The 27,349-nt window shown below is 37.3% G+C and overlaps 1 protein-coding gene across 3 annotated transcripts in view; it reads left to right on the forward strand.

Moving 5' to 3' along the window:
• The window catches only part of MED13L (mediator complex subunit 13L), a 291,306-nt gene that overhangs the window by 59,502 nt on the left and 204,455 nt on the right, over window positions 1–27,349 (forward strand). The window lies entirely within an intron of this gene.

Here is a 27,349-nt window from a genome sequence, read left to right on the forward strand (position 1 = left end):
TTCATTCTTTTTTATGGCTGAGAAGTAGTCCATGGTGGCTCAGTGGTAACACATCTGCCAGTGGAGGAGAAGCAGGTTTGATCCCTGGGTCAGGAAGATCTTCTGGAGAAGGAAAGGTCAACCCATTCTAGTAATCTTGCCTGGGAAATCCCATGGACAGAGGAGCCTGGTGATCTATAGGCCATGGGGTCACAAAGAGTCAGATGCAACTGAGTGCACACACATGATGATCAGGAGTGGGATTGCTGGATCATATGATAATTCTCTTTTTAGTTTTCTGAGGAACCTCCATACTGTTTTCAATAGGGGATGCACCAATTTACATCCCCACCAGGAGTATAGGAGGGTTTCCTTTTCTCCTCACCCTCTCCAGCATTTGTTATTTGTAGATTTTAAAATTATGGTCATTTCAGCCAGCGTGAGGTGATACTTCATTGTAGTTTTGATTAGCATTTCTCTAATGATTAGTAGTGTTGAGCATCTTTTCATGGGCCTATTGGCCATCTGTATTTCTTTTTTGGAGAAATGTCTACTTAGGTCTTCTGTCTTCTTTTTTGATGAGGTTATTTTTGTTGTTGTTGTCCAGTTGTATGAACTCTTTGTATTGTATATTTGGGAAATTAAGCTCTTGGTAGTTGCCATTGTTTGCAAGTATTTTCTCCCATTCTGTCGGTCGTCTTTCATTTTGTTTATGGTTTCCTTTGTTGTGAAAAAGGTTGTAAATTTGATTACCCATTTGTTTATTTTTGTTTTTATTTCTGTTGCTTTGGAAGACTAACGTTAAGAAAACATTGGTGTGATTTATGTCAGAGAATGGCCTCTGTTCTAGGAGTTTTATAGTGTCAGGTCTTAGGTTGAGATCTTTAAGCCATTTTGAGTTTATTTTTGTGTATGGTGAGTGTGTTCTCACCTCATTGATTGACATGTGGGTGTAGAACTCCATTTGCTGAAGAGACTCTTTCCCATTATATATTCCTGCCCCTGTTGTTAAAGATTAATTGACTGTGTGGGTTTATTTCTGGGCTCTATTCTGTCCCATTGATCCATTTGTCTGTTTTTGTATAAATATCATGCTGTTTTGATTCTCACAGCTTTATAGTACTGTCTGAAGCATGGGATGGTTATACCTCCTGCTTTTTTTTTTTTTTTCAGGATTACTTTGGCAATTCTGGGTCTTTTATGGTTCCATATGAATTTTAGGATTATTTCTTCTAGTTCTTTGTAAAAGGTCATGGGTAATTTGATATTGATTGCAGTAAATCTGTAGACTGCTTTGGGTGGTATGGCCACTTTGACAATATTAATTCTTACAGTCCAAGAGCATGGGATATCTTTCCATTTCTTTGAATCACTTCAGTTTCCTTGGGCTTCCCAGGTGGCACTAATGGTAAAGAATCTACCTGCCAGTGCAGAATATGTGAGAGATGCAGGTTCAGCCCCTGGGTCAGGAAGATTCCCTGGAGGAGGAAATGGCACCCATCCCAGTATTCTTGCTGGGAGAATCTCATGGACAGAGGAGCCTGGCGGGCTACAGTCCAGAGGGTTGCAAAGAGTTGGACACAACTGAGTGAGCACACCCCCTCAGTTTCCTTAATTAATGTTTTACAGTTCTCAGTGTATGAGTCTTCTACCTCCTTGATGAAGTTTATTCCTAAGTATTTTATTTTGGAGGCTGTTATTTTAAAAGTTACTTTTTTTTTTTTTTAAACATTCCTTTTCTGATATTTCATTGCTGGTGTGAAGAAATGCAGCCAGTTTCTGTATATTAATCTTGTGTCCTGCCACTCTGTTGAATTCATCATTTATCAGTTCTAGTAGTTTTTGTATGGAGTCTTTCAGTTCAGTTCAGTTGCTCAGTCGTGTCTGACTCTTCGCGACGCCATGAATTGCAGCATGCCAGGCCTCCCTGTCCATCACCAACTCCCAGAGTTCTTAGGGTGTTCTGTATATCATATTGTATCATTGGCATGTAATGACAGTTTTACCTCTTTCCTTTCAATCTGGATACCTTTTGTTCTTTTTCTTATCTGATTACTGTGGCAGGATTTATAATACTATGTTGAAGAGATGTGATGAGAGTGGGCATCCTTGTTTTGTTCCAGATTTTAGCAGAAAGACTTTCTACTCTTCACCACTGGTATTGCATTCTCTGTGGGTTTGTCATAAATAACTTCTGTTGTTTTGAGATACGTTTCCTCCGTACCCACTTTGGCAAGAATTTTTATCATGAGTGGATGTTGAATTTTGTCACATGCTTTTCCTGCACCTATTGAGATGACCATGTGGTTTTTGTCTTTTGTTTATGTGGTGTATCACATTGATTGGTTTGCACGTGTTGAACCATCCTTGTGAACTTGGGATGAATGCCACGTGATCGTGTGTGTGATCTTTTTTTTTATGTGGTATTGGATTCAGTTTGGTAATACTTTGTTGAGTAAACCAGGGCATAAAGGGGTAAAGTTAACTTGCCTTACAGTTTGCTGGTGGCAGAGCCAGAATGACAGCCTGACCTCTAATAAGGCTGTGCTTTCTCCTTACTTTTCCATTGTGCTCTTTTGCTTCTGTTGTCTAGATGGCTGTAATGTTTGAGAGGATGCAGTGTTATATTTCTCAAGTAGGTGACATTTCATCCCTAAATTCAGACTCAGGTTCTATAAATTGGTGCTTTTCTTTATCTTTTAAAGAATCTTGAGCTGTGTAAAATTTTTCTGCTTTGAACGAGGGATACTGATATCTGCCAAAATCATTATTGAACTTCTCTAGTCATTTACTTTCTTGAAATTGAAATGAAACTTTTTTGAACACAGCCTTACTGAATATGGGTTTCAGAGCCGTAATAATGCTTCTTGCCTTTGCAGATTTTGAATTGATCTGAGTTTGGCAGTGAATTATGTATGTGTTATTTCAGGAATTTTGCACATGCCCTGCTTTAAACCACTGATTATTTTTGTAAAATGCTGTTGTGTGGATTTGGCTCATTCCATTGACGCTGAACTCATCAGATGGCTATATTGTCTTCTAGGAATGTGACTTGAATTGATTAAATGGCATAGGCAACAACATCTGTTTTGTGAAGCTAGTTTAGTGTCATAAAACTTTAAATTTCCAAATTTACAACTTACAAAGAGAATACAGTGTATTTCTCTTTTGCTGTAAAAAAATTTCCACTGAGTTTTATGATAGCTTGTTTTAACCTTATTAAGCGTTTAGCTTGTTTTCTTATTGTTGTTCATTGTGAAGGAAAATTAACATTGGGAATGTTGGAAACTTACAGTCTTAGATGAGTAACTCTTAGCTTTCTTAGGTCATTTATGCATTTGAGATCTGCGGAAAGCTTTGGGTGGTCTAGGAAAACCACCTATGCACATACTTCTAAAACTGTACAGTTGGTGGGAGGTGGAGCTCCCTAGGGCAGATCCCCTGAAGTACATTGCTTCCTGGTTGATGTCCTTTGTTTGACCTCTGTAATTAAGTACATTAATCATGTTGTTGACTGTGGACCAAAGTTACCTTTTTTATATACAGATTTTATACTCATTGAACATTTGAGTCACTTTTAAATAAAATATGTTGATGTACACATGTATTATTTTTCTTTCCCTGCCTTATTATCTGTTTTTATTATTTTTCCTTGTTCTTCCAGTTTTTTTCCAGAGAAGGAAAGCTATCCATCTCAGGGTTTCTTGGTTTTTACAGCCGTTATTTGGATACATTTGATCACGAAAGTTCATATGATAGATTGTATGGTATTAACAATGGGCTTATCTGATTTCATTTTGTGACGTTCTTTCCTTGATACTTTCTGTGCGTAATATTTCCAAATGATATTTTCAATGTAGGTATAGAATGCCTTAGAGAAAATTGAGACTTAGGTAGAGTCAGATACTCTTCATATGACAAGCCACAGGGGCCTGTCCGTCAAACCAGTGGATGTGTGCTGTTGTGTTTGGTGGAGTCAGCAGTCTTTGTGTAGTTTTCGTTTACAGTTTGGAATTTTGCCAGTGCTTCAAGGCTAGCTTGAATGTTTATTAATTTATCTTGAGAATGACTGCTCTTCTTTTGTAACCTTCTCTCCGAATTAGATTTCTTTTAAACTCAGAGGCTGGGCCTATGTGTGTTCCTCACTCCGTTTTTAAGTTACAGGAACAATAGCCATTGTATCTACTGTGTGACAGGAACTTTTATGATGTTATCTATCTCCAGCCCTTTATTGTAAAATTTCAACTTGCTGACTAATGTTCTTTAATTTTATCAATAACATTTACTCATTAAGACAATTAAAATTCATTAATAGGAAGGTGAGTTTCAGTGAGGGTACTGTCTTTGAAGCATGCTTCATATGTATCATTGTGTTATCATGGGTTTCATGCTCCCTCCCAGCGGACTGTAGACTCATTGAGGGCAGTCTCCATATATGTTATGAACACTGTTAGCATAGTATTGACTAAGTATTTCAGCAGTAGTTGAACAGTTTTTAGTTGAATGAATTCCCAAGAGTTTTAAAATTTAGATTTGGTGGGAAAGATTATTTTCTTTGTTTCTCTTGATGGTTCAAATTATTTTGAACTATAAATCCTGTTGTTCTAATAAATGTGATAATTTATTGTGAATATAATTGATGTCTTGGAATAGCATCATTTTTGCAGCCTATGATAAGAACGATGGCTAAATTATATTGAATTGTTAACATTGTAGAAAGTATAAAAGTGCTTTGGAAATGTTGAATGACTACCACATGGCCATTATTCCTTTTTTCATGGTCTAAGAAGGAAATAAGACTGTTTAAAAAGGCAGAGGATTGGTGTCATTTTATCAAACAAACTTTTATGTTGGTAAGTGATTTTAATTATATATGAATTTTTTAACAGGCTGCTTAAAATATGTTTGTTTTTCCTCCTTTATTTCAACCGTAACAAAGAATTTTGGCTCTTTGCGGGTTTAAGTTATATTACATAGAAGAAACAATCTAGGATAGAAAATGCTCATGTAGGGAATTCCCTGCCCCTCCAGTGGTTAGGACTCAGTGCTTTCATTGCTGGGGGCCCAGGTTCAATCCCTGGTTGGGGAGCTAAGACCCCACAAGCTGTGCAGTGTGGCCAAAAAGAGAGAAGGCAAGAGAATGCTCATATTATAAGCTTGAACTTGAAATTATTTTCTTGAGATGATAATTTGCCTTTTTTATTGATTACTGTATGAAGTTAATAGTTTTAGTTGATTAGCTTCTTAAATGTGAGAAGTATGGTGTTAGGGTAGATACATTTCTTTCTTTGTGGGAATGTGGAGAAGAGTAGAATTTGATACTGGATCAAAATATTATTTCTCTTGATGCAGGTTTGACATTTCCCCACCTTCCCCACCCCCAAAGAATGTAAGTAGGTAGTCTCGATGGTGTGATCACTCACCTAGAGCCAGACATCCTGGAATGCAAAGTCAAGTGGGCCTTAGGAGGCACCACTACAAACAAGCTAGTGGAGGTGATGGAATTCCAGTTGAGCTCTTTCAAATCCTAATAGATGGTGTGTGAAAGTGCTGCACTCAATATGCCAGCAAAGTTGGAAAACTCAGCAGTGGCCACAGGACTGGAAAAGGTCAGTTTTCATTCCAATTCCAAAGAAAGGCAATGCCAGAGAATGTTCAAACTACCGCACGATTGCACTCATCTCACACGCTAGCAAAGTAATGCTCAAAATTCTCCAAGCCAGGCTTCAGTAATACGTGAACTATGACCAGATGTTCAAGCTGGTTTTAGAAAAGGCAGAGGAACCAGAGATCAAATTGCCAACATCACTGGATCATCGAAAAAGCAAGAGATTCCAGAAAAACATCTATTTCTGCTTTATTGATTATGCCAAAGCCTTTGTGTGGATCACAACAAACTTGTGGAAAATTCTTCAAGAGATGGGAATACCAGACCACCTGACCTGCCTCTTGAGAAGTCTGTATACAGATCAGGAAGCAACAGTTAGAACTGGACGTGGACTGACAGACTGGTTCCAAATAGGAAAAGGAGTACGTCAAGGCTGTATATTGTCACCCTGCTTATTTAACTTGTATGCAGAGTACATCATGTGAAACGTTGGGCTGGATAAAGCAGAAGCTGGAATCAAGATTGCTGGGAGAAGTATCAATAACCTCAGATATGCAGATGACACCACCCTTATGGCAGAAAGTGAAGAAGATTTAAAGAACCTCTTGATGAAAGTGAAAGGGGAGAGTGAAAAAGTTGGCTTAAAGCTCAACATTCAGAAAACGAAGATCATGGCATATGGTCCCATCACTTCATGGCACATAGATGTGGAAACAGTGGCAGTCTTTATTTTCTTGGGCTCCAAAATCGCTGCAGATGGTGACTTCAGCCATGCAATTAAAAGATGCTTATTCCTTGGAAGGAAAACTATGACCAACCTAGACAGCTTATTAAAAAGCAGAGACATTATTTTGCCAACAAAGGTCCGTCTAGTCAAGGCTGTGGTTTTTCCATTAGTCATGTATGGATGTGAGAGCTGGACTATAAAGAAAAGTGATCACCTAAGAATTGATGCTTTTGAACTGTGGTGTTAGAGAGGACTCTTAAAGAGTCCCTTGAACTGCAAGGAGAGCCAACCAGTCCATCCTAAAGGAAATCAGTCCTGAATACTCATTGGAAGGACTGATTCTGAAACTGAAACTTCAGTACTTTGGCCACCTGATGCGAAGAGCTGACTCATTGGAAAAGACCCTGATGCTGGGAAAGATTGAAGGCAGAAGGAGAAGGGGACAACAGAGGATGAGATGGTTGAATGGCATCACCGACTCAATGCACGTGAGTTTGAGTAAACTCCAGAAGTTGGTGACGGACAGGGAGGTCTGTGCTGCAGTCCATGGGGTTGCAAAGAGTCGGACATGACTGAGTGAATGGACTGAACTGAACTGTTGTAGTCTCAGTCTTAAAGTTTGATGATTGTTTAACAAAATGGGAACTGTTTTCCTGAAAGTGCTTTAGTGCTATTGTTTTTACACTTAGTGAAAGTAGAAATTTAGGTGTTGGATGAAACTTTTTTCTAATAGACAATGTTTAAAAGTCAGATGATGAGCTTCTGTAAGCCTCAAGGGTGACACAATTTAGCACTCCTAAATAAGACCTTAGTGTTGACTGCAGATGAGGATATTGCTATAGGAAGCTACTTGACATAAAATAAAGTATGCATGAAGCCCGTACCACTTTTGTGTGAACTCTCTTCTCCATTTTCTTAGGCAGAAATGCCTGAGATTATGTTTATAAAGTCTATTTAAAGATCAAGGCTTGCTTTACTGCATGGAATAAAATGTGTTTCCCTGGCTGACTAGCATTGTATAAAATGTGTCAGTCCTCTGATGTACAAGTTGATCTGTAAGAGAAGGTAGAAGAGATGGAGAGACATATGGGACTGGAGAAGGAAGGGAATTCTGGAGGAGGCTGATATCAGATGCTTAGAGCAGACAGAAGGAACATCAGAGAAGAAGATCATAACTTCTCTGAGTGGATCAGACACCAACCTGTACATACCTTACAGTCCTGAATCAGTGTGTTGGGCTGTAAATATCTACATTTTAATGGTTCCTAGGGATAGAGAGGGTGGGTAATAAGGCTTAGAGAGACATAGTAGAGACAGTGACTTTGTGTAATTGTATTCGTAAGATCTTACATTGCTTAGCATCTGTGTCTTTATCTAACACAATAACTGTAACTCATTGTACTAGTTTTCTCAAAGTGTGTTTATAGATTCAATTTTCATTATTCACCAAGCAGTTTTTGCATGGTGGTTATGTGGAGAGCTACAATCTCTATGTGGTAAGAGACGTTTCTTGAGGCCCTGCCTTGAAGAAGCTTTTAGCTAGAGGAGGTGTCAGGCAGAATGATTGCTGCCGAAAAAGAGGTAGCTATCATGCTCTAAGTTATGACAACAGGAACTGCTGCTCAGGGTCTTTTCCAGTTGCAAAACTCTGCTTGCCCTCAACCTGGTGAGCAGAGTTGTCAGACAAGTCTCAATGTAAAGAGGCAGGCCTAAAATTTTGTATGGGATCACAGGAAGAAAGCAGTTTATTCTGTTTGCCTATTGATGAAAATTTAGCAAAACTGGATGGAGCTACTGCCTTTAAAAGAAGAATAATATCCTTTAGAAGAGGAAGGAAAAGCTACTCAAAGCAGAAGGTACAATATAAGAAAGGCATATTTTTATCTTTTCTATTTACTTTTTTTTTTTAGTATATGGACACACACAGGATACATTGAATACTCTTAGGTCACTTGACAGAGAATTCTATGTCAGCGGGGAGGAAAGGGCAGAATGAAGCCAGGATGTAATGTTAGATTGATGATACAGTTCAGACCTAAACAGAAGAAAGGTTGAGATACTTTCTTTTTTTTTCTTTTTTACATTCAGTAAAAAATTATTGGGTTTTTGGTGTGTAGAAGGAAAGTAATAAATAACAGCTCGTATTTTGGTTATCTGTCATACTTAAATAAACACTGTTGATGTTATTTCTTACTGTTAATGAGTTTGTGATTTCATAGACATTTTCTAAGTAAGTGTTACGTCTATAAACTTTTTATCAGAGTGATTGCTTTTATGTGAACGTTTTAATACATATATGTGTGTGTATATATATTTGGCTTACTATAAAAGAGGGTGGATTGCTGGGTGGTAAATGTCAGTTTGAAATGTGATGCTCCTTTGATTAAAAAAGCCACAAAGTGTTGCTTTGTAATTTTCATGATTTTAGCTAGCAGCTGGTGAGTAACTGCTTTTGAAGCAGTTGGAGCTCCCATTTTTGTTGCAGAAGAACATCTTACTGATGAAAATAGAGTAGTGGTTGTGCTAAATGACTGAAGAATGGACAAAGAGATAAAGCAGAGAACAGAGATAAGAGCTCCTTATGGCAGTGAGCCAGAGGGCTACTGACATTTATAGATAACTGAGAAAGCGCATGGAGTGTTTCTCTACTGTCAGACCGTAGAAGTGCCTGAACTTTTCTCGTTAGCAAGGCCAGGCACTCTGCTGCGTACACAGTTCCGTGTTTGCAGTCAGGCTGCATATCTGCTGCTGTATTTTTATCCACTGGAGTAGTTTTATGGATCGCCTGGGTGGAGTTTTAGACTAAAGTGACGTGAATAAACTGTTTATCACCAGCAAAGAATATGCTTTGTCTTGATGAAGACGCTGATGTTCTATCTATAGTTTGTGTTTCTTTCTTGTGTAGTCTTCAACTACTCTGTTTATCTCTGAATGATTTCTAAATACATATTTCTATCAAAATAAGTGATTAGTGTAGATGATTGAATCCATGTCTGTATAATGATAAAATTAATTCACATTTTATTAATCTAGTCGTCCTGCTAAAACACACAAGGCTTTAACCAGTTGTGTATCTTAGCTTTAACCAGTTGTGTATCTTAACCTTTTCAGGTAAAACTGTCAAATTCTTCAGCCTTGTAGATAGCTGAACTACCAAAAACGTGAGTGTAAATGCAGGCCCCATTGTCAGCATTACAGTTTTTCTGACAACTTGTTTTAAACTTAGAGGGGAAATTTAATCGATACTTTTGCTTGAATAATTTATTGTTGATAGCACTGGTTTTTGCTTTTTGTTGATTTATGTGATTTTAGTAAACGAGAAATTTTCTTTTTTTGTTGGAAATCAGTTGTTATTCAGTTGCATAATCTACTATTCTATTATTCTTCTATCCCAATCACAATTTTTATTACTGCACTTTGACAAGCAAAGCACTCTCATATGGTGCCTCATTTCTCTGAGTGTAGAAACTGAACTTGGAGGACTATTGGGTTGCAAATGAAGACTGGGTGAGTGGAACTTTTTTGTTAATTACGTCTTGTCAACTTTCAAAATATAGTTTTAAAATTAGGTTAGATGAGTTGGAGGAGCCTGGGAGGCTGCAGTCCATGGGGTCGCGAAGAGTCGAACACGACTGAGCGACTTCACTTTCACTTTTCACTTTCATGCATTGGAGAAGGAAATGGCAACCCACTCCAGTGTTCTTGCCTGGAGAATCCCAGGGACTGGGGAGCCTGGTGGGCTGCTGTCTATGGGGTCGCACAGAGTCGGACACGACTGGAGTGACTTAGCAGCAGCAGCAGATGAGTTGTTAGTATTTTTTCCCCTGCTGTTTAAAATGTACCCTTTGTGAATATTTTTTATATGAAAACTATTCATCTGTCTGGAATACTGTATGATTCATTGTGATTTTTCTTTTTTCTACTAATAGAAGGTTAATCTCTTACCGTTGCTTGTTCTGAAACTGCTATTAAATACATTTTGAAACCTCTGTATCTATCCTTCATAGTGTATATATATATATATTTTTTTATATTCTAAAAACTTTAATGTGTTCAGGTCTATTGGGTATTTTGATTTTTTTTTAATTTAATTTTATTTTTAAACTTTACATAATTGTATTAGTTTTGCCAAATATAAAAATGAATCCACCACAGGTATACATGTGTTCCCCATCCTGAACCCTCCTCCCTCCTCCCTCCCCATACCATCCCTCTGGGTCGTCCCAGTGCACTAGCCCCAAGCATCCAGTATCGTGCATCGAACCTGGACTGGGATCTCGTTTTATACATGATATTTTACATGTTTCAATGCCATTCTCCCAGATCTTCCCACCCTCTCCCTCTCCCACAGAGTCCTTCATAGTATATATTTTTTTAAAACTCTCTCTGTTACATCCCTCATTATTATCGTCTAGTTCATGAATTCCTTTTCAGCTTTCCCAGTTTAAACTTTCTCTTGTCTGTTGAATTTTTAATTTCATTACTTATTTAAAACTTATAAACTTAAGTTTTTACCTGATTCTCTCATTTCCACCTGTTCTTGTTTAGGTTTTGCTTGTCTTTGACTTTTTTCCTTTTATAAAAGAAATTTTATGTTTTCTAATATTTATCTTTTAGGAACTATCAAACATCTATTTTTCAGGTGTATTTCCTGATTTTTGTTTGGAGGAATTAAGTACTTTAGTTGCTGTATTTGTGGACTGTCTTTCTTACTAGTTTTCTTCATATGTCATGGTACAACTTGACTGTCAAGAAGTCACTACCCCCCCAGCCCCCTGTCTTTTCTTACTCTTCTTATCTAGTGGTTTTGCAGGTGTTCTTAACTGGTTCTTCCTACTGTCCCTTCCCCCAACCCCCAATCCAAAACCAGATGACTGCCCACCCCTGATGCTCGGTCTGTCTTTGTTCCATTAGCCAGTCAACTAGATGGTGTGGCTTAGGTCCTATGTGTCAAGTTGGATAGTCTCACTTTCCTAGGCACTCAAGTCTAGAAGCCACACTTACATGCACACAACTTACTTATCCCGGGGCAGCTATTACCAGCAGTTTTTTTTCAGCCCAATTTCAGCTCTAGGCTCTAGTCTTGGGTGGGCCATTTTTATTTCTTTGCTCATAGAATCTGAAATCTGGGCCTCTGTTGATACCTTCTAAAACAAGAGCCCAGGAGGCTCACAGCTTAAATCCCTCTTACTCTTATGTGTTTCTTTGTCATGGTGTTTGTCTTTTTTTTTTTTTTTTAGTGTATTCATGCCTTTAAAATTTGTCTATTTTATCTTATCATTGCTATATATTTGGAGCAGAATGGGTTTTCAGAGCAATTTATGATGTCTGCTTGACTGAAAGTCCTGAGATTTATTACTTCAGGAATAACTAAATTAATTGAAAAATTAGAATGGATTCTAGTTTATTACATTCCCAGTCATACTTTATATTTAATACTCCTTTTATTTTTTTTTTTAAACAATCTTCTGAATCTTTTTGTATTCTGTAAGGTACAAATTTTTATCCTTCTGTAGTTCAGCCAAAATTTATTTTACTTTGTGGGCTTTATATTTTTGAAGTACTTATCAATGTGGTGAAAGTGAATTTGATCAGATGGGTTAAAAATTTGTAGATGAAGTAGTCTTAAAATGTATGATTTTTATTATCCCTCTAATAATTAGAAATCATCCTGTACTTTAAAAAAATAGAGGTGTGGCTACAGACAGGATTTTCTTCCTTCTCTTTCCCTTCCTTTTTTCTTCTTTCTACCTTGTCATTTATGTCTCTCTCTGTTAAAAAGTAGAATACAGAACAAACTCTCCTTTAATATTCCGATTTTTGATACATCTGTCAAGTAATCAGTTCCCTGGATTGTATTTTTCCTTTGGACTAGAGGCAGTTTCCAATTGTCACTGGCTAGTATCATGGTGCTTTCCTTCTGAGGCATACATGTGATTTTCATTTCTTTGTGCCTTTTCCTTTAATTTGGGGACTCTGATTATGAGGAATTAGGAATTTTTGCCTGTCTTTTGGGGGTATATTGGTGATTGAGAGGGGCTGGATTTTCCTGAGATTTCTATTTAATGCTAAGTCTTCATCTTGACTAGATTTCATAATGTATTTAATTATATACTACTTGAGTTTTTTTTTTAAGAGAGAGATGCTCACATTTCAAGTTACTCTTAAAATGATAAATTAATATATAGACATTTTCAGTTGATATTTATGCTTATTTAAATTTTAGGTTTAGGAATTTAGGTTCTAAGAGAAAATACTGGCAATATCATACTTTAATATTTACGTTGAAAAATACTTCTGGTTGTTTTAAAAAGAAATTAGTTTTTACATGGTTTGTTTAATTTAGTGGTGAAGTATAAAGAAAGAGACTAGTTTTTCTTGTTTGCTTTACTTGTTCTTGTCACACTGTCCTGGAAATTGAAGAATATTGAACTATCCAGTCACTTCCTGAGTAGGTTTGTAATACAAATTTAACACTGGTGTATTCAGGTCCCCAATATATACTATGTAATTTAAGATATCTTATGTGACTTAAGAACAGTTCTGCATTTTCAGAAAAAGTCCTATGAAATCATACACAGTAAAACCTTTTACTAGTGGTATATTCTACTAATATTCATTTCTGTTTTTCTCAGTTTTGTTTTGCGTTTGCATTTCTGTCTTCTTCTGCTTCCTCTGTTCACTCTTTTAGATTACGCAGGTAGAGATCCTGTTTACTTCATTTATCTTTAAAGCAAACATAACTAACATAGATAATTAGAGAGTTAAATTTTCTCCAACTATACTAGCAATTTTGGAATTTTGGTATACTTGGTTTAAAAGGCGTTTTGTTATGCTCTGTCGTTTGGAGTGCAGAAGTGCCTGGCTATGGTAGATTATGAGTGGGGTGTCTTCACTAAGAGGGGTATGTGGAGGGGGCTGGTTCTACAAAGGCAATAGCCACAATGCTTCCATAGCCCTCTAAGCTTAGTATTCTTTTTGGCTTTGGATGTAAAACTTTTAAGATACCTTAACTTAATAATTGTATCTGCTTTTCTAGCATTTGAATGTAAACTATTTTATCATAGTTGTTCTAACTACTTTTTTCTATTTATTGCCCTTATTAAGACTAAGGAAATGAATACAGTTTTAGGTAGGATGCAGATTATTAATACTTTGGGTGTATTTGCCTCTCCGTTGTCTTCCCTTTGATAGTCCATTGGTGATTTGAAATAATTGGGCTTTTAAATTCTGATGCTATAGTTTAACTTTAAATTAAACGTAGATTTCTATGCTCTTAAAATTCTAAGTTTTAAAATTGAGTTAAAAACAAATGGATGTTTAAATTCAGAGTTTGATTAGTGTTTCACCACTAATCCTTGAGTGGTACTCCTTGATAGTACCATTGCAGTTTAACACTAGATTAATAGTGATTAGAGGATAGAATTTTGTTTTAGGTATTTGACAGGGAATGACTGTTACTTGACTGAGCTAAGCTGTGATTTTCAAGGTAGCAGCAGAAACATCCCAGGATAAGAAAACCACTCATATTTCCATTGACAAGGTCAAATTGTGTTGTTTTCATATGTTTAAAATAGTACATCACTTTTTATGCTGAAAAAAAAAGTGAACTTTTAAGAACATGGAAAGCAAAGCAGTACTTAGTTTTAATGAATTAATTCAACAAAAAGTATTAGATTGTTGCATGTTGCCCAAATGATCATGTTTTTGGATTGCTTCCTAGGGTTGGGGGGGAAGGACTTGAAGCTGTTGATGTAAGGTATACGTTTATATAGTAAAAAGAAATGCAGTTTAATTCAGACTTGATGTAGTGAGCAATTTTCTCTGTTCACAAACTTCATACTTAAAGAGCAAACAGTTGAGGATTAATTCAGAGCAACTTCTTCATCATTTCCCTTTGAAAATTGTGACAAACTCAAGTCCAGAAATTAATACTCATTTATGATAAAAACTCTTAGAAAAATAGCAATGGGGGAATTTCCTCAACTTTGTAAAGAGCATCTACATAAACGAACAGCTTACATTATATTTAATAATGAAAGACTGAATACTTCTGCCCCTCCCCCAAGACCAGGAACAAGGCCAGGTTGTCTAACCATTCTTACTCACTTTAACGTTGATGTTCTAGCCAGTACAGTAAGGCAAGAAAAAGAAAGAAGAGGCAGATCAGAAAGAAAGAAAACTGTCCCTGTTTGTGGATACAATGGTTTTTGTAAAAAATTCCAAGGAATCTACCAAAAAAAGAAAAAAGACCTGTAAGTCTAGAAATAAGTGAGTTCAAGGTCACAGGATACAAGGTAAACATATAGAAATCACTTTTATTTCTATATATTAGCAATGAACCTGTGGATAAAACAAAACTGAAAATCCAGGACCATTTATAATTGCCCCAAAAATCTTAACAAAAAGTGTATAGGTCTCATATGCTGAAAGTTCATACACCTTTTCAACCATTGGTAGTGAAGTAATTAAACATCCAGAAACAACCAAAAAAATTACCTTGACCCAAGTCTCATACCTTATACCAAAAAAAAAAAGACTCCATGAATCACAGGCATTGAATATAAAACTATAGAACGTTTGGAAAAAACAATGAGTATGAAAATTTCTATGATCTAGGAGTTTTTAGAGCCAATAGCAAAAGCACAGTTTATAAAAGGAAAAATTAACAGATTATTTATTTTAAAAACTTATGCTTTGCAGAAAACCCCTTTGAGAGGATGAAAAGCTGAAATGTGAGAAAAGTCTTAGCAAACACTATATTCGACAAAGGCCTAGTCTCAAATATGTAAAGATTTCTCAAAGCTCAGTTGTAAAAAACCAAATAGTTAATATAGAAGAAAATGGCCAAAAGACTTGTTGAGACAAATATACAAGGTGTATTACAAGCTTTTCAGCATCATTAGCCATTAAGGAAATCCAGATTAAAATTATAATCAGTCATTACTTACATACCTATCGTAGTGGCTGAAGTGAAAAATAGTGACAACATCAAATGCTGGGGAGGATGTGAAGAAATGATTACTTACGTGTTTCTGGTGGGATTTTGAAATAGTACACAAAGCCACTATAGAAAATAGCTGGATGGTTACCTTTTTTTTTTTTTTAAATATATACAATTTATTTAATAAATTAATGTCTTTCAGAATACAGTGCTAGAACATTATGCAGTTGAACATGCTAGTAACATTCGTCACGAAGCACCTGTGCTCGTATTAGATTGGTGGTGCCCCACTGCTGCTAGTGGGTCCTGGGATTAATGCCAGCACAGCACTGATTGTCTGCTCTTCTGCACCACTGTGCAGAGAGTTCCTGAGTGGTTCACCTTTCTAATCCTGTCAGGATGGTTTCTTAAACTAAATGTACAGGTACCGTACAACTCAGGAACTGTACTCTTGGGCATTTATCCCTGATATATGAAAATGTCTGTTCACATAAAAACAGGTTTTTACATGTATAGCTGTAAACAAATAGCTGCTTTATTCATAAAAAGTTCCAAATTGGAAACAACTCAGATATCCCTCAATATGTGGAAAAAAGGTTAAACTGTGATATAGCCATTCCACAATGGAATACTACAGTTTAATCCAGAGGAGTAAACTGTTGATACAACCACCTGGATGAATCTCCAGAAAATTACGCTGAGTGAAAAAGCTAACCCTGGAAGTTAATACATACTGTCTGATTCCATTTATCTAGCATTCTTGACTTAGCTGTAGATGTAGAGAACAGATGAGTATTTGCCAGGAGTTTAGGTCAGGGTGGGAGAGGGCTAAAGCTAGTGTGCTATAAAAGTGGGAGCATGAGGGATCCTGTGGTGGTGGAAATGTTCTCTATCTTGATGTATCAATGTCAGTGTCTTAATTGTGATATTATGTAATAGTTTTGTAAGCACTTAGCATTGGGGACCCTGGATAAACGGTACATGAGATCTTTGGTATTTTTTTTTTTTATTATTATAACTGCATGTGAATATACAGTTATCTCAAAGTGAAATGCTTAATTAAAAATGAATATAAGTGAATGGTTTCCCCTTTCACTCGATAGGCACTTATTTTATGTTTTACTTAGCTGCTTGGCATCTGTATCACTTGCTGGCTATGTAAAATTTAAACTCAAATCATCTATTTCCACAGCTATTTTCATCTTTTTACGGTTGTTTAAAATTGAGGATCCTTGAATAATATGGGCACAGATTTTTCCCCCTCTTTTTAAAAAACATGAATACTTAGCTATCCTCAAACTACTCAAAATATATGGTTTTAGAGATGTAAAATTGGCCTCATTGGTCATAATACAATTTTTTTCCCTTCATGTTGAGGATTTCCTTTCAGGACTAATAATAGCAGCTGTGATAGGACAGTGATTTTTTTTTAATATATATATAATTTGTTAATGATGTTATGTGAAATGTAACACTGGTGAGGAGTTCATAACGTTGCACAGACTATTGTAGTTCTGAAAAAATAGGAATAAGTCCAGTGAATGAGAAAAGTGACACCATTATTGGCACTCTGAAATTCTGTAGTGACTTACATTGTAGCTAAAATCAACCTTATCTTCTTGCTGTGTTCAAGAGGCTTTTCATTGATTTCTGTTGAGAGGAAAAGCCTTTTTTAACTTTAAAAAGAAAAAGAAAAAAAGGCAGTACTCTCCAGGCCCTGTGGATTATTAAGATCTTTTAGCAGGCACTTGCTTTTTCTCTGAGAAATTAGCTGTTAAAGTCAGAAGGAACTCTTAATAGTTTGCATAGTGTTTGATTAAATGAATGGAACTGTTGAATCAGTACAGAGTTCCAGATTTAATGGAGTGGATATTTACCTCTATTAATCCCCTATGATTACCATAGTTATATTTTCTATATTATAAAAATAAGTTTTTCACGTGTACTGGTTTGCCTTATAAAATGAAAGAGATCTCAGAAAATATAAATTGATTTTTTTGGGGAAAGACGTAAAAGCATGTTATTAAAATATAACTTACAAATGAAACAATATGTGTCTAGCATTGTGGAATAGTTAAATAATTCTGAGGAGATAAAACTAACTGTGGTACTGGAAGAAATGGCAATGATAGCTAGTAACTTTGAAGCATTATCTCCATGTTGGGTGTTGTTCAAAGCACTTTTTTTTTGTATTAACTCATTTTATCATATCATTACTGTGTGGTAGAGACTATACTAAGATTTCCTGTTTATACATGGGGAAACTGAGGCATAGAGATGTTAAGAACTCCCAGAAGACACGTAAGTGGAAGAGGAGGGCATCTGGCTCTGGGTCTTTGGTTTTAACCACTTTATACTGACTTCTGTAGAGAACTGAGAGCACTTATAATAAAACGTGTAATGTGATCTCATAAGTAATAGGCTAAAATCTGTGAGCTGGAGTCATTAGGGCAGTTTGCCTGGAGAACACAAAAGATTAGCACAAGTGTACATAGGAATGTGATAGCAGCCTGAGCACAAAGCAGTGAGTATTTACATGTGCTGTATGTGGCATAGCAGTAAGCAGCTGTGGGGAGCTGAAAGTTTGTTTGGGAGAGCGGTAGAAAACATGGGCCAGATTAGTTAGGGTTAGACTTTTGAATGGCAAAGTGTGGATTTGGGAAACGCATTTTCTGGAAAGTCATTTAGAGGAACAGCAGGAGCCAAATCTATCATAGATACCTTGGATGTGGACTCTTAGAGCTAGAGAAAACTATAAAAGTGGCTCTTTAGTCTGTCTGCCTCTATGCTAAGTTCTGTATTTTAGCTTTGCTGTGATTATCCAGAGCGGGGATAGTGTCATGAAACAAAGCAGTAAACCAAGTATCACAAAGCTTGGACTGTAGTACCAGCTTTCCACCTCCTTGCTGTAATGACCTTGAAATGGGTTACTTAATCACAGGCTTTCATTTCCTCAGCTGTATAATGGGTTAGTTTCACATAACTAATTTAGGATTTCTGTGACAAGCAAGTGAGATAATCTAACTTTTAACTTACTGGACCCATATAAATTTTTCCTCAGAAAACAATTTGCTAAGCAATAAAGCTGCTAAACAGGAATTAAACTACAGGTGAGTGGGAAGACTTTGCTTTTTTCTATTCACCTGATACCAGATCTCTTCTGGCTTTGTGATCTATGGCACCCTGATGGTTTTTATTCAGCAGGTGTGATTTGGTCACAGGACACTCTGTCAAGTAGGGGAGAGAAACATATTAAGTATAATGGTATATGAAAAATGATGCTTATGAAATAATTATGGCTATGGTAATTCAAAAGAGATTATTGCTGCTTGGGAGAAGTGGGAATGCTTTGTGGAGGAGGAAGTGCTGAAAGAGGGATGTGATGCTGAAATGAAGAGAATTTATTTATTTCAGGGGAAGAGAATACAATGAATAAAGGCATAGAGAAAGAAAAACATGTGGCCACAAAATTTGGTGTTTTTGTAATAAGTATCTGGGCCAGAAATAATAGGAAATAGATCAAAAAGATGGGATGGGACCAGATTACCAAGAGGCTTGCTTGGTATGCTTTAGAACTTTAGACCTTGAATGTTGTTAGATGTCAAGATCAGCTGTCCTGTTGAGTATCATAAGGTACTCTGTTCAGTTCAATTTCTCAGTTGGGTCCGACTCCCTGCAACCCTATTGACTGCATCACGCCAGGCTTCCCTGTCCATCACCAACTCATGGAGTTTACTCAGACTCATGTGCATCGAGTCGGTGATGCCATCCAACCATCTTATTCTCTGTCATCCCCTTCTCCTCCTGCCTTCAATCTTTCCCAGCATCCCAGTGAGCCAGTTCTTCGCATCAGGTGGCCAAAGTATTGGAGCTTCAGCATCAGTCCTTCAGTCGTTTCCTTTAAGGATTTGACTGGTTGGATCTCCTTGCAGTCCAAGAGAGTCTCAAGAGTCTTCTCCAACACCACAGTTCAAAGGCACTCAGCTTTCTTACATCCATACATGACTACTGGAAAAACCATAGCCTTAACTAGACGGACCTTTGTTGGCAAAGTTTAATATGCTGACTAGGTTGGTCATAGCTTTTCTTCTGAAGAGCAAGTGTCTTAATTTCATGGCTGCAGTCACCATCTGCAGTGATTTTGGAGCCCAAGAAAATAAAGTCTGTCGCTGTTTCCGTCGTTTTCCCATCTGTTTGCCATGAAGTGATGGGGCCAGATGCCATGATCTTAGTTTTCTGAGCTTTAAGGCAACTTTTTCACTCTCCTCTTTCACTTTCATCTAGAGGCTCTTTAGTTCTTCTTCACTTTTTGCCATTAGGGTGGTGTCATCTGTATATCTTGGAGAAGGCAATGGCAACCCACTCCAGTACTCTTGCCTGGAAAATCCCAGGGACAGAGGAGCCTAGTGGGCTGCCATCTATGGGGTTGCACAGAGTTGGACACAACTGAAGTGACTTAGCAACAGCAGCAGCAGCAGCAGCATCTGTATATCTGAGGTTATTGATATTTCTCCCAGCAATCTTGATTCCAGTTTGTGCTTCATCCAGCCCGGTATTTCACATGATGTACTCTCCATACAAGTTAAATAAGCAGGGTGACAATATACAGCCTTGACGTACTCCTTTCCCAATTTGGAACCAGTCTGTCAGTCCACGCCCAGTTCTAACTGTTGCTTCTTTACCTGCATACAGATTTCTCAGGAGGCAGGTAAGGTGGTCTGGTATTCCCATCTCTTGGAAAATTTTCCACAGGTTATCGTGATCCACACAGTCAAAGGCTTTGGCGTAGTCAAGAAAGCAGAAATAGATGTTTTTCTGGAACGCTCCTGCTCTTTCGGTGATGTTGGCAATTTTATTTCTAGTTCCTCTGTCTTTTCTAAATCCAGCTTGAACGTTTTGAAGTTCATGGTTCACGTATTGTTGAAGCCTGGCTTGGAGAATTTTGTGCATCGCTGCTGCTGCTAAGTCGCTTCAGTCATGTCCTGACTATGTGCGACCCCATATGTGAGATGAGTGCAATTGTGCAGTAGTTTGAACATTCTTTGGCATCACCTTTCTTTGGGATTGGAGTGAAAACTGACCTTTTCCAGTCCTGTGGCCACTGCTGAGTTTTCCAACTTTGCTGGCATATTGAGTGCAGCACTTTCACAGCACCATCTTTTAGGATTTGAAATAGTTCAACTGGAGTTCCATCACCTCCACTAGCTTTTGTTCGTAGTGATGCTTCCTAAGGCCCACTTAACTTCGCACTACAGGATATCTGGCTCTAGGTGAGTGATCACACCATCATGATTATCTTGGTCGTGAAGATCTTTTTTATATAGTTCTTCTGTGTATTCTTGCCACCTCTTCTTAATATCTTCTGCTTCTGTTAGGTCCATACCATTTCTGTCCTTTATTGTGCCCAGAGCAATTTACTACTTTCTGCTCACTACTTTGTAAGAGAGTACAGATTGTGTAGTTATTCAGAGTTTGATTGAAATTATGCCAGTCTTCAACAGTTTTTTATCAGATGAGACACTTCAAGAATAAAAATGTTTGTATGTTCAAATTTCTTGGTGATAAAATTTCCTGCTGATAATACAAAACAAATCTTTTGGGTGTGCTTGCTTCTCTCAGGCCTTTTGTGATTCCTCAACAGCATAGACACTAACTAGAATGATATTCCTAAAGGTGTGAAATCCCATTGCCATGTACAGTGCTGTTTCTAACAGGCATGGGTCATAAATATTTGGTAGTGGTTGTCAAGTAAACTTTACACAGTGTTAAAACTTTAATAATAGTGACTTTTAGTTGTTTTGAAAAACCAACAGTGCCAAGTGAAAAACCAAGTGATAAATAGTTATGTTTTTAGATATGTGATTTAAAATAATGACTTTTATTGATTTTGTGTGTGTGTGTGAATGTTTGACATCAGAAAAGTAGTTCAGACTTGCTGCTTAAATAGAGATCTGGTTTAATTGACATTTCCAGAAATTGTTCAGATTTCAAGTTGAATAAATGATTTATTGTTACTTTACTGATGTTTTGAGTATTTGCCACATAGTTTTTTCTTAAGCTGAGTTTCTTTGAAGCCTAAAGTTTTATTATTCTTATTGCTTCCTGGAAAACCTCATTTCAGTGACAGATTTGATTCAAAATGAGAGGTTGGCTAGTTGCCACTTCGCTGAAAACATCCCTCTCTTCTTTGTTTTACAAACTCCACATTTCCTGAAAGTATTCAGTTTCCATTTGTGCACTTTTGAAAACTGTTTTGCATACCATCCATATTCTGTAATTGTTAATTTACTTTTGTTAGTTTTTGTTATTTAATAGGCAGGAGAATATTGTTCACCATATTTGACCTCAGATTGATTGTAATTATTCTAAAAGTTTAAGGTTTAACTAAAGATTGTGGCAACCTTACCAGAGGGGCTCTGACTTTCTGAATGTTGAGCAGACTTCTCCAGTGTGTTCTCTATAGCCCATGAAGAGTACATTTGCTGAAACCCCATATTTGTCTTTTCTTTGGACTCATCACTGAAGCAGTGCAACAGTGAGGTTAAACTGTCGGCAGTAATCCTGAAATGAGGCTTAAGGGTGGTTGGAATGGTGGTTTGTAAAGTGTTTAGAACTTCTCTGGTTTCTGCCTGGTGTAATGTTCAAACTTTGGAGTTTGTCCTAACCAGTTATCTCAAGGAAAGTTCTATTTCCCAAGGTCTCCGTTGTTTTGTTGTTGTTGTTCATCTTCTTCACACACACCTTTCTTTTTTTGTTGTTTTTTTAACACATGGAGAATTTATAACCCATTTAAGAAAGAATCTGATCTTAATTTCCCTTTCCCCACACGCTAAAAAGTAGTGCTGTTTAATTTCATTGACTCCTATGAATTTTAAAACAGAAATAAAGTGAACTTTCAGAGATTGTAAACATATTGGAGTATTTATCTTATAGTTGAAAATTGACATTTCACCTTAGTGGTTGTTTTGCTTGTATTATAGAATTAACTTAAAGGTCTTAGTACTAAAGTGCATATTTGTTTATAAATGCTAGGAATTGTGACAGTTAAGGAATTTATTAGGTGGTGTTCAGAAATTTAAAATTTGGTATTTTAAAAATCAAATGTCCTCCTTGGTGGTATTTAGTCATTTGGTATGCTTTATGATACCACTTTATGCATTAACTCAGTTTTACAGATTGAGATTTTAAAATGTGCATTTAAAAATTTAGCCCACCAGTCCTATATTTAAGTATCTGTGAACTGAACAGTCGCTCATAGGTGATGTTTCATTTAAGAAGTTTATTAAAATATTTAATTGTTCACAGCAGGGTTTGTGAAAATCTCAGGTTTTAGCACAGTCGAAATCTGCATAGCCGCCTTAACCACTGTGAACTCATTTCCTGATATTTACACCCAAACGGGTATGTTACAAACTGTTGTCACTTGTGGAGTCCCATTAAGTTCAAATCCTTCTCTGACCTTTTTAAAGTGCTTGTAATACATTGGTTTAAATCAACTTTTCTCTCAACAGATTTTTGGTAATGTTTTTTCAGATTTGTAAACTGCAAGAAATATATGCAAAAATTCCTTCCTTCCTTCCTTTCCTGAACATTCACGCACCTCAGGGAACTTGAAATCTCAAGAAGGGCAACAAACGTATATCTTTGTACTTGAAGAGCAGCATGTTAGCAGGGTGATCAAAGTGCTCTGATGGTGCTCTGCTGGAACTTTAAGGGAGAAGGCACTTTCTAAAGGGGATAGTCCTTGAACACTGACCAGGATTTCATGAGAAGGTATCTGTGTCTCTCTGTTTCTCCCTTCTGTTTTTTATTTGCTTTGTTTGTCAGGAATAATACAGTAGAGAATGAGAAATTGACAGGTAGAATAGAGGATAAGCAGAGAGGATAGATAGAATTTGCTGGAGCAGTGTTCTTCAGTAAGCCATAGGAAGTGGGGGAAAGTGCAGAAGTGAGAGGTGGCTTTAGATAAGAGCAAAGACATATCTGTGTAATAAAAGAGGAGATAAGAATTGATGAATACAGATGCAGTAGGTGGTAGATGAGGAATGTGGAATTTCTCCTTCAGTGGTTTTTAACTATCATTGAAAAAAGAAGCAAGGTCATCACTTGAGAGCAAAGATAGAGGAAGAGATGTCACAGGCTTGTAGAGGGCAAAGAAGAAAAGGGTTAGTCTTGCGTGAGCAGTAAAGTGAAGGGCCTCTGGAAAAGTGATTTAATTCTCTGCATGATGGCAGGAGCCCACTTAAGTTGTGGTTTTGAATTTAAAGTATCACCAGTTTGTGTGGGTTTGGGTTTCATGTAGTCACATTCAACTGTAGGTTGAGGCACTGATTAGGTGGAGAGTTGGATTTAACTGGAGTTGTGTCAGAGTGTACAGGGACATGAGAGAGGGCCAAGGCAGTTGAAGGTTCACGCACAGTGACTATAATGAGTGACCACGGAATTTTATCTAGGAGAAGGCATGAGAATGAGGGACAAGAAAGGTGGTGGGACCTGGGGGTTACGAACTCCACCGTTTTCCAGTTGCCTGAGGTTGACTGTGGTAATACCAATTTGAATTATGATTTTAGGCCTTACTCTTGGTAGTAAAGAAAGTGAAGTGAAGTCGCTCAGTCGTGTCCTACTCTTTGCAACCCCATGGACTGCAGCCCACCAGGCTCTTCCGTCCATGGGATTCTCCAGGCAAGAATACTAGAGTGGGTTGCCATTTCCTTCTCCAGGGAATCTTCCCAACCCAGGGATTGAACCCAGGTCTCCCACATTGCAGGCAGACGCTTTAACCTCTGAGCCACCAGGGAAGGTAGTAAGGGTGCGTTAACCATGGCCTCCCCGCCCCGCCCCCCCCTCCCCCCAAAAAAAAGTTTATTTTGAGATTCTCCTAGTATTCCATTTTTTTGAAGGCATAATCTGTAGAAATACATTCCCCCCACTTTTTGTTCCATCTCACAAACATTATTTTAGTTAAAACTTTGGTTTCCTTTAAAGAAATTATTGTTTTCCAGTGTAATTTGTGATAACATGAGTATTTTTATATTCTTGTTGTCTAAATTTCTGGTGCCAGATTCCAGTTGGATGATGTGCAAAGGAATTTTAGGTTTAGGTGTTGTCATGTGTAATCTCAAACAGAGGACCAAATGCTTGAATGAGAATTTTTTAAGAAGTTAGATTATACCTTTTTTTCTTCCTTAAAAAAGAAAATGTTCATAAATGGTATATTTAGATAAAATTTCAAGATATGTTTCTATTTAACAAGGAACTCCTTTCCAAGTTTTTTTAGAAGTTGTTTTCTACATATAAACATTGTAATTATATGGTAAGGAGGAACTGCTACAGTTTTGATTAGCCCTTTAGGTTTGATTAGTGCTGAAGACAGCTTAAAATATATATTACTGTAAATAAATATCTTTTGGATCCCCTTAATTAAGATTCCACCTTTTCTTGCACACAAATTGATGTAATAGTGATACTTAGAATTACTGAACCTGTGTCTTACAGTAGGTGAGGGGGATGGGGTCTAGGGCATCTTCTTAGGGACTTGTTAGCAGCGTGGATAATCCATCTGTGTCATTTTCTCAACCTTGGCACTGACGACGTTTTGGGCTATATAATTCTTCCTTTAGAGGGCTGTCCTGGGCACTGTAAGATGTTTAGCCACACCTTGGGCCTTGATTCACTAGTTGCTCAGTCTTGACAATCAAAAACTTTGACCTTAGAGGTCAGAATTGCCTCAGGTTGAGTACCAGTGATTTATGGTAATAGAAGAGCGACCGAGGTTCTGGCATTTGGGTAGAGGTGGAGTTCTGCATCTGTGGAAATTATTTTCCAGTTACTTTCTCTATTGAAGTGCAAAGTCAAGTCATGAGAGAAAGAACAAATGGCAGGCAGGTGGCTGTTTCTGTAGTTTTGTCTTTGTTCTGTGGTGGTTGACACTGCAACACTGGCATTTTAGAAATTTATCTTGATCGATCAAGATACAATCCCAGTAACACTTCAGCCTGACATGGTCAGCTGTAATCTTTATAGACTTATTCAACAAGTCATATTTTTCTATGTATATCCAGTCGACTTATTTAAAAAATGAAGTTCTCATTCTTTTTGATTTGACTTTGGGCACATCTAACCATTTGTTCTATTCAGAAAATATTTCTGTCCTTGCATTCTGTTGAGCCTCACTTTCTTGGCTTGCATTCTTCTCCACTTTCTTGAGTTTCATTGCACTGATAGGCAATAATAGAGTCTTTTGTTGTAAACTGCACCAGGTTGGACTTTTATGACCAAGGCAGTGTGGTCAAGCCACAGAGACTGAGGTGAAATCCTAAAAAGTTGTTCCAGTTAGCAGTTTGGAATGAAGAGGGCCATGAAGGAAATCACTTAGATTATAGAGATACTCAAGTAAAGAATGTTGACAGTTATGAGATATGACCAGCATCTTTTAGCTGGTGCTTACTGTTGTGTTATTGGCATCTTCTACAACAACCCTTTCAGGTACTTACTTAAAATCTTTTCAATAGCTATGCATATAGATTCAAAATACAGCTGGTGGTAGCCGGGTAAGCAGCGACCAATTCTGCAGTGAGTGAGTGTTCCATGGAGAACAGCCATATCATCTGTACTGTACTTGAGGATTTTGCCCTGAATCTTTTGGTTTCTCCTTCCTTCTCCCTTTTCTTTCTTCTACTGTACTCTCCTGTAACATTTTAGAAGCAGTTTGTGTCCTGCTCAGGTACATGAATGTCCCCACTACTGACACGACTGTTGGACCTTGAGAAACCTTCCCACTTATCCTTAACCCATATACACAATATTATTTTTTATCTGCGTCAACAGTTTCTCTGAGTTTAAATACAGGCGGAATGAGTTTATATTAAAATTCTATTTTACAATATGAGTTAAGAAAAAGTCTCCACTACTTCTTGACATGAAACTGCTCCCCTTTTGTAAAAACATCATGTACATATACACACATAAGTAACTGGAGATTTTAAATCTTTTTTAATTTTTTATTTATTTTTAATATAAATTTATTTATTTTAATTGGAGGCTAATTAGTTTACAGTATTGTATTGGTTTTGCCATACATTAACATGAATCCGCCACGGGTGTACACGTGTTCCCTTCCCCATCCTGAACCCCTCTCCCACCTCCTTCCCCATACGATCCCTCTGGGTCATCCCAGTGCACCAGCCCCGAGCATCCTGTATGGGAAGAACTTCTTAAACAATTTTGGAGCAAAACCATAATTACTCATTACCTTTCCGCTTTGAATAACTGTTCTGCTTTCAGTATTCCCCTTTTATACAAACAATTTATGTATGTATTTTCAAAGTGCATATTCCATGGAGAAAATAAGTATACTTTAAAATGGGTAGTGCAGAATATTAATTCACTTCACAAAAATTCATTCTGATATAGATTGCTTTGCTTACAGAGCAAAACTGTATAGTCTGCAATAAGTTCTTTATATTAATTTAGAACCCACTTAACAAAAAGATGTTAGATGTTTTCTCATTTCACACTCCCTTTCAAATGCTAAGTAATCAGAATATCTTAGGAGTGAATATTGAGTTTGATTGAGCCCCCAAAGTTTGGAATTCCTAATATGTGCTGCATACTGCAAGGCTGATTAAGATACACCTTTGGTGAGAGACTCAGTAGGTGATCAATCAGGAAGGACGTTATTCTGTACAAAAGAGGTGAAGACAAGGTAAGGGGTGGTTGCTGCTGGTGCTGCTGCTAAGTCGCTTCAGTCGTGTCCAACCCTGTGCGACCCCATAGATGGCAGCCCACCCGGCTCCCCCATCCCCGGGATTCTCCAGGCAAGAACACTGGAGTGGGTTGCCATTTCCTTCTCCAATGCATGAAAGTGAAAAGTGAAAGTGAAGTCGCTCAGTCCGACTCTTCACGACCCCTCGTGACCCCATGGACTGCAGCCTACCAGACTCCTCTGTCCATTGGATTTTCCAGGCAAGAGTACTGGAGTGGGTTGCCATTGCCTTCTTCGAAGGGGTGGTTAAGAATGGTATTAATGTATCACAGGATTACAGTGTTATTTTGGTATTAATAAAAATATATTCATGTTCTTTAGTTTGTA

This window comes from Bos javanicus, chromosome 17 (assembly GCF_032452875.1).
Source record: "Bos javanicus breed banteng chromosome 17, ARS-OSU_banteng_1.0, whole genome shotgun sequence".
In the NCBI taxonomy this organism is placed as follows: domain Eukaryota; kingdom Metazoa; phylum Chordata; class Mammalia; order Artiodactyla; family Bovidae; genus Bos; species Bos javanicus.